The sequence below is a fragment of the Papilio machaon genome, chromosome Z (assembly GCF_912999745.1).
Source record: "Papilio machaon chromosome Z, ilPapMach1.1, whole genome shotgun sequence".
Lineage (NCBI taxonomy): Eukaryota > Metazoa > Arthropoda > Insecta > Lepidoptera > Papilionidae > Papilio > Papilio machaon.
Window position 1 is genome coordinate 10,084,579 of NC_060016.1, and position 14,327 is coordinate 10,098,905.

The 14,327-nt window shown below is 31.3% G+C and overlaps 1 protein-coding gene across 2 annotated transcripts in view; it reads left to right on the forward strand.

Moving 5' to 3' along the window:
* Positions 1-14,327, forward strand: part of LOC106717320 (ecotropic viral integration site 5 ortholog) — a 44,354-nt gene that overhangs the window by 5,248 nt on the left and 24,779 nt on the right. For both annotated transcript variants that reach the window (XM_014511164.2, XM_045686079.1), the window contains exons 2-3: positions 2,445-2,498; positions 10,636-10,702. The gene's annotated coding sequence lies outside the window, so the exon portion shown is untranslated. The remainder of the gene's footprint in view (positions 1-2,444; positions 2,499-10,635; positions 10,703-14,327) is intronic.

Below are 14,327 nucleotides of genomic sequence, written 5' to 3' on the forward strand. Positions count from 1 at the left end.
CAAACTATAGTAGTCTTATCGTTGCTTAAAACATTGTTTTCTCCGTTTTACCAATGATGACATAGATGACGATAAGTTTTATACAGCGATTTCAGTCTCTGAAACCAACGGTTAATTGACTACCTCACTGTTTTAAACCTCGCCCTCGTGTGAATGGCATCACTGCGCTCGTAACAGCGAGCCCGGCTTTGATTTGGAGAATGGAAAACTCGTTTGTCAGTTTGTGAGTCACGGTTGCCTGCCCACTTACTGTTGATGTCCTCGCCGCATGCTTTTTTTCTGTTCAGAACGTATCGCCTCCGCGCTTAGGTAATTTTAATAGGCAATAAATAGACTTGTATATTTTTTAGTACATTTTTAGACCATTGGGTTCTATAGTATTTTAATGTATAATAAGACACTTTATACATGTTTGGTAGTGTAAAGTGTACAATGTGATTTTATGAAAATAGATTTAAAGACTTTAAGAGATGGAAAAGACATTTGTTTTTCATATCATTCTATAGAAATACACTTTCCTTGAAGTTAGTTATATTTGAACCAGTTAATAAGCCAGACTAGCGTGTTACAAATTAAGGTAATTTCTCTAAAATTTAATTAACGTTTTTTGTATTGTTTTCGTGATAACTAACAATCCGCATTTATTAATGCTGTCGTAAACTTGACGTATAGTTGAGTCATAGATTTTCAGTTAAATAATTAAATTCACTTCCCATTTAGGATCGAATATCGGATAAGAAACTGTCACCATAAGATCTATAATACGTATGTCAATGTGTTGTTATGATAAGTTTTCGATGTAATTAGAATGTGATACATTTCAAAGAAGTGGGTAGGAAATAAATGTCCTTAACAGTACAACCGGGAAATGAACTGTCGTTCACATCCACAGTAATCACGCTTTAGCCGTTGAATAGCTAGACATAATACAATTTGTAATACCGTATACATACCTTTCTAGGGTTATAGCAATGTTTGACCCAAATTATAGATTCTGCCTTCAATATTCATATAATGCATGCTATTTGCATACTCCAGTTTCCAAAGCAGGAAGCAATTTACATTGTTTCCCTGCAAACTCTGAAAGATTGTGTAGCAATCTTTTCTTTTTTGCCCACTCTCCTGTTTTATGTTGGACGTTACCATGAAGCCTAAATTAGAGGCAATCCATATCATCATCATCAGCTTTTTATATGTCTATTTTTATGGCTCGGAACCTACCCCAAGTTAGGGGTGACTAGGCTATAGTCAAACACGCTGGCCCAGTGCTGGTTGGTTGACTTCACACATATCTTTGAGTTTCTTCTCAGATAAATGGTTGCATCACGATGTTTTCCTTCACCGTAAGAACGTCGGATAAATGTACATATGTAAATTGAAAAACACATTGGTACATGGTGGGATTCGAACCCCTAAGCCACCGACGCTCCGGCCATCCAAAAATATTTGTTAAAAAAAACAATTTCTAATTTCTTAGAATGTAATACATTAGATTTATAATCATGTCAGTGCATTTTTAAAACTTTAGTTTGGTCGGTATAAAAATTGTATTGAACAAAATTATTTAATGTACATTTTATTTATTTACAAGTCAACTGTATGAAATTATGATGATGCTCAGAAAGCCGTGATTGCGATAGGCAGTGCTCTTGAATCCCTACTTCAGTATTTGAATGCCATTGCACTGCATTAATGAGAAAAAAAGTTTATTCATTTAGTTTCGTTTATTCATACTTGTCTATAATCTCTTGTCATAACTTTGCAGTTCATGAGAATGATGAAGAAGTTTCTAGAAAACGAGAACAGCAGATACCTAGTGAACATCTTTTTAATTAACTTTAATAGATACTTTTTTCTTTTTTTAATGTTACAGCATACATTACGAATTATTTATTACAACCAAGTCAAGTATTAGTAAAGGTTTAATGCCGTCGAAATGGTAAACATAACATGACAGACAATAGATGCTCTCATTGTGTATTTACAATATTTTTGTTTTCCTTTCAAATTATCATCACGATCTTTATTATATAGATGCATCGATTTGCGTTATTTACATCTTATATACTAATATACTAAAGCGTAAACACACACTTCTTAATAACGCAGGATAGTAGCAATCACGGCATATTTTTGAAATTTGGCACAGATATATTGAAAAGTCTGGAAGAACACAGAGGCTTTTAGGTTTTTTTGTAATTCCACGAGTACAGAGTTGCGGGTGACAGCTAATGTAACAATAAAACAAAGTTTTTCTATGTAGAAATTTCATGCGTTTGAAGCCGCATGTGAACATACGTTACCGTAAATTTGAAACACCCTTAATGATTAAATAATTATTACTAGAGCTATTATTAACTGGCTGACAATTGTGAATTTTTCATTAATCATATTAGAGATTTATTAACAAATACAGATTCAAAAATATGTCTTTCTCTTTTCAGATTTAAATCTATAGATGAGCTGATCATATCAAAAGTACATGAGATTCATTAAAGGTAAGTTTAAATAGACCTTTCTTATTTCTAATGTGGGCTTCGACAGCCGAAATTATTGTCATCCCTTTAATTTTCTTTGATAAAGTAGAGACTACTGTATTTGTCAAGTGAAGTTCGACTGTAGAAACTCATTACACTACTTTACAGACATTACCTACGAAATTTTTAGAAATCACCTAACAAGTGTAACCTTGCTAAACTAGACATTTAAAAATATATATCTTAGTTGTAAATATAAAATTAACTTAAATACTTTGACTCGATTTTAAGAAATAGTAAAAGTTAATAATTTTATATGTAGGTGAAGGATCTTAACAATATTATACAAACGAAAGTGCGCCAGTTTTCTTATTTACTGAAAAAAAGATTTTCGATTATGTATTACTTTCTAAAAATATTTCGGCCACTGAACGTGCTGAACAGACGTGGTTATAAACACTTATTTATCGTTTACTTGGAAGCAATATAAGAGCTAAGTCAAGTTATATCAAGTCCACGTAACAAATGCCTAATAGAAATCTATGACTCACATCTTGTCGACCCTGTACATTGTAAAACCAGATTGATCATCTATAGAATTTGAATGAGTAGGTATAAATAAATATATATTAGAATTGTGCCGTTCTTTGTTCTGACAGATATGTAGAGTCCATAATTTAATTGTTATTTCACATATGTTCAGTATCTTAGTGGAGATATAAAAATGTACGTGATCGTCCGTATCTCAGATAGTTAGACAGAGATTAAACATTTCTATTCTATGCGACCCTGGTACACTTCTTTAGCTTTTTATCCATATGTCCATTCATGTATCTGTAAAGTTTTAAATTATTGTATGTTTTTTCTATTATGTTTAGTATAGACTCATAGGTTTTACACATTTCGTGACAACTAACCGCGATATTGTCTCTGTTACCTGGTCATTTTCATTATAAACAGTAATGTATGACCAGTGACCACTCTCTGGTTATACATAGTTTAGTATTTTTATTTCGTCAACCTAAAGTCCATACCCGGTACCTGAAAAGTACCAAACTTAAAAGCCATCTACTATAATAGTATATAGGTATTATACTGTACTGTATACTTAAAAAAAAAACAATTTTAGTAACGACGAGTGCTCGTGAAACGTAATAAAGCCGTGCGGAAGCCGCGCGTTTACTCTGCGAGTAAAAAAAAACAGACCACTTTTGAGTGCAGTCTGCTACATAAAATATTCCCAGACACGCTAACACTCAAGCGACCGTCCGTCCGTCTAGTTTTGAATTTACTGGATCGTAAGGGCAAACTTAAATATATTTGGTATTTTATCCATAAACTAACCAATTAAATAAAATAATAATTAACATATTAATTAAACTATTGAATAATATTTTTATTTCTAAAATTCCAATAAAATAAGATAATAATTAACTTATTTACTTATTAACAAATTAAGCTTGACCGACACTCTTGTTGACATCGTGTCAATGAAAAACTAGTGAATCGTTTTCATTTAATAAATTTTGAAATTAACTTAAATATATTATGAAATGTATCAACTGAAAGCTATGCTAGTTTTGTGAATAGTTTGTGTAGTGTTTGTGTCTATGGAATAGATACAATTCACTGTCTCATGTACCACACTGGCAGGGACAGCTGTCTCTGGGTAGTTGAGTGACGAACGCGGTACGAAGCGGACGTGCGCCTGCGCTCCAGTGTGGTAGTGGAGAGCCAGTGTCTGTCCTTAATCATCTTTAGGGACCCTATGGTCCTACAAATGGCGACGAGGTGAAAAAAAAAAAAAAAAACAAAATAGAAAATTGGTAACTATGTCCGTATTTTGCGCCCTAAGTAATAAAATACTTGTGTGTAAATTAAAACATTGCAATCAAGATATTTAATTTTATGCCTAAAAGTAGAGTACAATTATTATAGATTTCATAATAGAAGAAAGATGACAATATGATACGGGGAACATTAGTTTACAGTATTATCCGATTTTATAAGTTGTATACGTGTAAAATAGTAATGATGATTTATTGCAAGCATGCGATATCACTTCCGCCGTCGTTATCTATTTATTATGATGAGTAGGAATATTTGTCTATTAAAGTTTAGTTCATAAAAATTTTAATTGTCAATAATATTTACAAATTATTACAGCTAACTGTAAAAAATTAATTGTAAAAAAAAGCGATTGAAATTATTGTAAATTATTATACCTTCGAGTACTTACAATATCAATCTTCATAAGTGTAAGGAACGTCAATAAAAGGCGGGGTCAACGGGTGGCCTGATTTAATTGTAAAGATGTTTTAAATCTGTTATATTAATCTACTCACTATTTGGTCATCAAATATTCTCTGTAACGAGACACATCAAATGCTACAATAAGTATCAACTGACATATTTATTTTGTTCAGAAATAATTATATTTCTGGCAAAGGTATTTGTGAATCTTCTTCAACGAACCGTTCTAGGATCTAAAACAGTGTCATACGAAATATGGGTCTATTATCTATTAACTGCAACTAAGTATTTCACGTAAAATGACAGGTACAGGCCGTATTTTGAAAATCGGCTATCATTTTAACTAAAACTAGCTTTTACCCGCGACTTTGTCCGCGCGGAATAAAAAGATAGAAAACGGGGTAAAAATAATCCTATGTCCGTTTCCTGGTTCTGAGCTGCCTGCCCACCAATTTTCAGTCAAATCGATTCAGCCGTTCTTGAGTTATAAATAGTGTAACTAATACGACTTTCATTTATATATATAGATAATACAGATATGTAGTGCTCTGGATTTCCATTAAATTGGAGATATATCTTCGTCTATTTTGGATATCCATTAAATTGGATATATGAATGCGTAAATAGGTAAACCTAACAAGGTACCTTCGGAGTATCGAAAAGTATAAATTTATAATTTGGGTTTCTAGTAAATTAGAGATATTCTAAACTATTTTATTACATTGTACAAAATGAAATTCATTAGATTGAATTTAATGTCTCGGACTTCTTTTAAATAAGAAGTATTAGTAAAAACAAAAGAACTTTCATTAAATTGAAGGTATTTTAGATTTTAGATTTAAATCGAACATTTTCAGTAGGATGCAGCTGATATTGCAACGACTGCTAAAAAGAGAGGTACATTATTACAATAGCGAAGATAATTTGTTTGTTTACAACAAAAAAGTATACGCTAAAACGAGAAAAAATAAAGAAAGAGATAGAATAATTGTGTTAGTGTAATTATGATTTTTGCGTATATTGAAAGATTGTTTTAAAATAAATCGAATGTCGTTGAAAATAAGTCAAAACATATTCTTACTAATTGACTATAACGATTTTATAGGTGATAAGAAAGATAGAAGACATCACCCGCAATCGGTTGTTTTCGTTATGTCGTGGTCATGTGACGTACACTCTGTACACTGAGAGCAATTTAACTTTATTTAACATATAACATTAGATCCGACGATATATCAGTAGATGCTAGAAGTTATCGACGGCATCTCAGTTGTATAGTTTGATGCGTTGAGATGTATCACTGGATTGGTTATATAGTTTATTTATCAATGTTAAATAAGTTCCCTCTGATGTTAAGAAGTTTTATTGATAAACCTATGTTAATAAATAAAAAAGTAGTTAATACTAAAGTCTGTTCGTGGGTCCTTAGCAAAAAATATATATATTACCAAATTATACGTAAAATTAAATGTTCAATTGTGGGAGCATGAGCAAATGAATATACGGGTGCAAATAGTAACAGATACATGTAAATACTGCACAAAAGTTTTGATTATTTTCTTTTGAATATTACCAAGTCTCACAGTTTAATAGAAAATTTGTGTTGTCTAAATTTAGTTAACTCTCTAATTCCGTGACGTCGGAATGTCGAAAAAAAAAATGACTGAAAAGGTAATTTGTCCATCATTGTCAGTGTAGTATACAAGTGTGTGTAACTAGTGCACGCTGTCATGTGTATTGTACAGGCAGTAGTACATCGGCCCAATCGTCTAAGTTTTATTTGAATTTAAAATATAACTAAACTATAGATAGGTTTAGCGTTCGTCCGTGATTTCGTAAGCGCGGAAAAAAATATAGCCTAGGTTCTATTGATAGTCTCGACAAAATCGGTCCATGCGATTCGGAGATTATTCATATGGCCATTTGCCTGATTGTCCCTTATAATATAAACAAAAATTAACTTTAACTGTCAACTTTAACTTGCGTTAAATTTTTAGTAATTAAAGGCTTTAACGATTAACGAAGTTACATTTTTATTTAACGAATTAAAGATTAACGAAGTTAACTTTTGCTTAACTGTGCCCACCTGTGACCAGGACCATAACAGGTTCACAAATTATTAACATCCTGAAGGAACTCTTTAGTCGACTGGGCTATCCAAATTCAATCACTACAGTTTGTAAATGAAGAGTTTAAAACTTTTTGTGAAGATTGCAACATTAAACTTTTAGTACTGTTCCATATTGGCCGCAAATGAATGGGGAAGTCGAGCTTCAAAATAGGGATATCTTAAAGTACCTTAGAATAAGTGTAAGCGAAAAAAGAGACACGAATATAAAAGAAACATTATATTAGTATTTTATGATGTAGGTATAACTCTACTCCTCACTCAGTAACAGGAGAGACCCCTTCAGAACTTTTCTTTAAACGAAAGAATAGGGATAAGATTCGATGCTACATGATATTATTATTATTATTATTCGGGTTAGTTTCGACATACAACATTTTTCAATTATTTAATTCAATACTTAATTTTGACATTAAGCTTGAGTGTTGTTGATACGCCGGCTTGATAATACATCATGGCGTCGGCCGGAACGCTGAGTGATTAGTGAATTGATACATACTTAAACCAATGATCTTATGACTTATGATAACATTGATAGTAAAGCAACAACTGCAATTTTTTAAAAAAAAGGGAAATGGATTAGCTAAGTGTGCATTTGAATAATGCATAATTATCGTGATTAAATAGTAAATACTTTATTGGCATAGCCGTTTGGTTTATATGAAATTTATGCATAATAATGCATATTATTATGCAAAATAATGAAAAAAAATTTAGATTTCAACTTAATTTAAGGTTAATCTATATACTTTTCTTCGTACTATTCATGGCGATCATAGTATATCTTCGAGGGCGAGTTCATTGCAGCCACTGATAGTGACAATGACTCACACTTTTGTTGTTTTGTTTTGTATTTTCTGTACTACAAAATATATCTAAATTATACGTAAAATGTTTGTTAGCAACAAGACCTACCGTTCTCCTATTTCAGTTGTTAATTATTGCAGATATCCATTAAGTTGGTTGTACAGTCACATGCACGGAAATGTAAACATTGTTCTTGTTATGACGACATGACTTCTGATGGCGTTGTTCGATGAGTACATCATTTAATCAGATGATGTAAATTTCTTTTAATTTAATTAATTTTTATGACTACCATTAGGTTTAGGTTTAAAGATCTTTATTTCTCATTAAAAAAAAAACACAATGCTTCACTTACAATGAAAAGGAAAAAAAAGGAGTAGATATGGTCGGAACCGTACCGCCGTGCGTAAACAACTTCTGTAAATCCGTGCTCGTAATTTTATAAAAAAAAAATAGTTATGAATAATTGCATTTATTTTTATTTTTCTGTGCGTTGTAAGGAAGGTGTAAGTTTAAAGTGTTTGCTATAAACAAATGTTTTGTGAAGTTTTTAAATGTTATTAAACTATGCTGAACAATTATTGATATACCCGAAAAATAAATATGTATATCATACAGGCTTGCGGGTTAATACGTAATATAGATACAGAATACAGGATCAATATAAAGCAAAATAAACCTTAACACAACTATAGAAGAGAATCTAACTTGACAGAAATGACAAAGTTATATATGTAGAAAATATTGAGAGATTATTACAGTTCAGCGATGATATATGATTTGGGTTTGTTTTTGAAAGCATTAATATTGTTACAATTCTTTATCTCGTCTGACAGTTGTTAAACATTTGAACGTCTTCGAACGAAATAGTTTTATTCCATAGATAGTTCGCGGAGTAATAGATTTAATTTGTGTTTGTTACGTCAGTTATGTTTGTTATCTCTTTTTTCGAGTTTAATGTTAGACTTAATGTTTTTATTTGTTATGTTCATTATGAGAGTACAAGTCTTAAATTTAAACATTTGAGTGACATTAAGTAATTTTGTTTGTTATAAAGTTCATTAGTTGGAGTTCGGTAGTCAAAAAATTAAATTGGTGGTAATGATTTTCAGTAGATGTGAATACATTAAATTGGATTAATACAGTGTCAATGAACACAGAGAATTCCATTCAATTGGAATTGAGGTTACCATTAAATTGGAAACACTTAGGTTACCATTAAATTGGAAACACTTAGGTTACCATTAAATTGGAAACACTTAGATTACCATTAAATTGGAAACACTTAGATTACCATTTAATTGGAAACACTTAGATTACCATTAAATTGGAAACAGTTAGGTAACCATTAAATTGGAAACACTTAGATTACCATTAAATTGGAAACACTTAGATTACCATTAAATTGGAAACACTTAGATTACCATTTAATTGGAAACAGTTAGGTTACCATTAAATTGGAAACAGTTAGGTTACCATTAAATTAGAAACAGTTAGGTTACCATTAAATTGGAAACAGTTAGGTTACCATTAAATTGGAAACACTTCGGTTACCATTAAATTGGAAACACTTCGGTTACCATTAAATTGGAAACACTTCGGTTACCATTAAATTGGAAACACTTCGGTTACCATTAAATTGGAAACACTTCGGTTACCATTAAATTGGAAACACTTCGGTTACCATTAAATTGGAAACACTTAGGTTACCATTAAATTGGAAACACTTCGGTTACCATTAAATTGGAAACACTTCGGTTACCATTAAATTGGAAACACTTCGGTTACCATTAAATTGGAAACACTTAGGTTACCATTAAATTGGAAACACTTCGGTTACCATTAAATTGGAACACTTCTATTGCTGACTACAGAGAATTCCATTCAATTGGAATTGAGGTTGCCCCAAAGGACTCGAAATTTATGTTAAAGAATTAGATAGGACAAACAAACTTGCAAGTACAAGTACCTCTACGCCTCATGTAGTCGGAAAAACTACATGTCACGGTAAGGAATGAAGAAACTGGACAAATACTAAGAATGAACGTTACACATCTAAAAAGAGTGGAAGGGGAATGGAAATGTAATGGAAATTTAAATGAAGATACATCAAACATTAATGAATGAAACAATCTGGTTGGAAATTATTAATTTATAATTACAGTAAAAAATATATATAAGATGTTGATTGAGTTGAAAATAATAATAAAATAAAACTTGTTAACAAGGAAGGGATGTAGTGTTTGTGTCTATGGAATAGATACAATTCACTGTCTCATGTACCACACTGGCAGGGACAGCTGTCTCTGGGTAGTTGAGTGACGAACGCGGTACGAAGCGGACGTGCGCCTGCGCTCCAGTGTGGTAGTGGTGAGCCAGTGTCTGTCCTTAATCATCTTTAGGGACCCTATGGTCCTACAGTTTGCTATTAATTACTTTGAAACAAGGAGTGTTTGAGGCAGTACCAATCGTTCCCAGCGCGGCCCGTAAGGGTCTAACGTTACATTATTAATTCGCTTCGTTATTTCATAGCGTGTAAGTCGAAATTACATGGACACTGTCAATGGTAACTTTTAATTAAATACACCACGTATGTGTGTACGAGACAATTTGGATTTGGCAATAACTTTCTGTAATAGTTTACAAAGTGAAATGTCCTATTTTTGAGTTGGGCTCAAATAAAAATTCGCTGTGTTCTTTTTAACACACTACATACTTATCTATACAATGTTGTAAGTTTTCATTAAAAGATTGGACAAGATATGAAATGTTAAAAAATACATAGTTATAATTTGTAGATTATAAACTGTCCAATATAATATTACATGTTAATAAAAATATTTTCGTTTAAAATTTTCATTTTTTTAGCAAACACATTAATCATGTTTACTACAATAGACAAAAAAAAATACTTTAGAAGAGATCTGTGCAAGCTTACCCAACAGAATGCATTTTTTTTCTTTTTTCCAGTTGTCAAAGCCAGCGCTGGTCGCAACTTGGCTCCAAATCCAAAATACACATAGAACATTAATATAAGGTAAGTTTTCTTAGAGCTTTTGTTTATTGGCTGAATGTGCGTGCTAAGATGAATTATATCTCTTGTTCCAATCTAATGCCTAAACATTTTCGACCAAAGTAAATTGCATATTTTACTTGAATAAGTTTCAAAATATTTCGTCACAATTACAATAGCGTGATTCCAGCTTTGATATTCTCGCTTCTATGATAACCATTTTTTCCATAATTATTTAATTTATGTTGTATTATCATAGTTAAGAATTAACTGTTGGTTTTTGAGATCAAAATCTCCGTGTCATCTGTATCTTTAACAAAACAGAGATGATGTCTTAAACGGTGATTTCGGTCTCATAAACCCACAGTAAGACATCAAAATTACATATTCATAGTCGGTTACAGTTCATGTGGCTCATTTGTGTACTATTTAAAATTTTGATAACTAAACCAATGTGCTTGCATTTAGATCAAATAATTTACTCGATCGTTCATATGCCTTTGCCTTGCCTCAGATTATTTTTTGGAGGCTTAAAAAAATTATATGCTTAAATGTTCGCCTCTATCATCTATTTTAATATTTTAAATACATCGACATCCATAGTAGCGTTATATTTCAGTTTTACTAAAAAAAGGTATAAATAATTATTTTGCTAAGGCGTAGTAATCACGGAGGTATTCATAGTTAAAATTTGTTATACAGAGCACCATTAGGTCATAACATTATTAAGCGTAGCGTTTTATTTGAAGTATTCTTTACATCGAATTACTTACAGATTTAAACATTAACTACAATTAATATACTAACAAAGATATAACGATTGTATTAAAAACATTCGTAAGAAACAAATTGACATCTCCACAAGTGAAGTTATTTTTTTGTGTTATTTTAAGTGAAGTTATGACCAAAGTTTTGTAGGCATATATTATCTTTGTTGGTCTATTTTTCTTATATTAGGTGTGTATTAGAAGTGATGTCGAAACAATATCTAAAAGTACAAGTTTACAATTTTTAAAACGCGACTACAAGCTTCCACTGTCTAGACTTGTATAAAATAACTAGTTGTTGGCTGCGACTTCGTTTGAGCTTAATTTAAAAAAAAAAACTTTTTTTAGACACTGTTTTATATCTATGCCAAATTTTATCCAGATCCATGCAGCCGTACTGGAGGTACTTTCTAAAAAGCATCCAACTATTCGAACTTTGGCATTTATAGTATTAGTGAGATGTAATGTAAGATATTGCCATCCTTCACTTTTAAAAATAAGTAAAATCAATATGTATTTTTACATTTGTTACCGCAGTGGGATTTCACGTTTATAAATACCGTCCACTGATGAAGATCTCTTTTTAAAACAGTCTTCTTTAGTAATTGTTAAGAGTTATCATGCTGCTATTTAAAACACACGTTTATTTTATTTTTAGGCGCAATTTATTTTTAAGCTAATTGACTTGAATCACTTCAGACACAAGAGCCCTTTTGCTCTCCAATCGGGTGTATTTAGCTTTTGTACCTCTCGTCTTGAAGCACTTGAAATCAATTCGTATTTTAATTAGGGGGCGGGTGGGAATCTCATTTAATTTTCTAATAAAAACTTTAATATTAACAGTTAAAGTATTTTAAAATATAATTATTAAAATTTAATAACTTAGTATTTTAGATAAAACAGAAAATTGTATATTTTCTCCCTTAATTTTACTCGCATTCATTTTTACCTTTGACGTATCAGATATTTTTATTTAGGAAAATTAATTTAAGTCAAAAAAAAAGAAAACGCGTTAAAGATATACAGACTAAATATTATGATAATGATAAATGTTTCCATTAAAGTTACCTTTTTAGTAAATAACTTAAGCTTAATAATTATGTTTAATTATTTCATTATAACCTAAAATTCAGATAGGTATCGTGCTCGCTAATTTGGTAAATGGATAAAGGAGTGTTCCTGGCACTCCCAATCATTTGGTATGCAATTAAATTTTACTAAAACGTCCCTTTATTAATTTGATACATAAAAATAATATATTTATATCATCAATACTGAAAGAAAATTAACTATCGGTATATAAGTAGTCTGATAATTATTCGTTGGACATCTTAGGATAGATTTTTCTGAAAAATTTACAAATATTGACAAACTAGTTAATAAATTTGTCATATAGTTTAATTTGAAACGGACATAGGATAATTTTTACCCCGTTTTCTATTTTTTTATTCCGCGCGTACGGAGTCGCGGGTGAAAGCTAGTCTATAAAAGAAAGTCGTGTTAGTTACACTATTTATAACTCAAGAACGGCTGAATCGATTTGACTGAAAATTGGTGGGCAGGTAGCTTAGAACCAGGAAAAGGACATAGGATAATTTTTACCCCGTTTTCTATTTTTTATTCCGCGCGGACGGAGTCGCGTATAAAAGCTAGTAACTAAATATAGTATGGAACGACAGCGTAATCACGAACAAATTATGAAGAGCTCAGATGCGTAAATAATTTCCATCAAGTTCCACGAAACCTCTGGATAGAATTTTTAAAAATAATCTTTAAAATGAGTCTCCCGAGGTTTTAATGGAAGGAAAGCTCTTCGAGGTGACATCTATTTATAATTATATAGAGTTCATTATTCAGTATCTATTCGTCTCTTGCGGCTTAAGGCACGCTTTGATCATTAATGTCTATGCTCAAAGCGTCTCGCTTCAGAAATTATATTGAAATCAAATTGAAAAGGTTCCATTTTGTTATGCGCATTGCTAGCTAGCACTTTCTTGATATTGATTTTGTAATACTTTATATAATGAGACGCTATATATAGATTTTACTCTTCAATATTCTTCGATTAAAACTATATGAGAACGAAATTCAACGACTCAGTAAGAAGTAAAATATGTATTAATCTAGAAATGTTCGAGTTTCTTTTCGCCAGCGTTATATTGTTTTTATTTACATTTAGATATTAATATTATTGCTGAATTAATAACTTGGTACTTAATCGATGACCGAGATCTTAAAGCGTCGACGCTTGCACTTGCAAACTTGATGACTCTTGTGCCGTTAATCTGGTCACTTGACGAGAAGATGATATATTTTTTTTCAATAACCCTACATACGTACAATACATACACTATTACTGTGTTATTTCAATGTTTACACACATGCCAAAAAATATGGTATGACCATTTGAAAACAATTAATAACATCTTATATATAAAATTCTCGTGTCACAATATTACTTACTATATTTTAAAGGCTTTAACGATTTTTATGAAATTTTATATGCATATTTAGTAGGCATGAGAACCGGCTACTATCTAACGTAACTAACGTAGAATATCTGGAAGAATACATAGGCTACTTATTTTAACTGCGCGCGAACGGAGTTGCGGGTGACAGCTAGTTAAGTCGACAGTTGTCAGCAACGATTAGTATTACGAAAATAGTTTTTAGAAAATGTAAACTGTATTCTATAAACCCTTAAGCCATTCTAAAGAGCGTTTGTTTTCGAGCCATGACTACTGTCCGAGGGTTTCTGAACTAATAACTTTTATCGATTTTTTTTCTTTATGTAGTAAAGCCAGATTATTAATTCGGATTAAGGTTCCACAGTAATATTGTTATGATTTGTATTGAAAATACAAATCGGAATTGATGTCTAC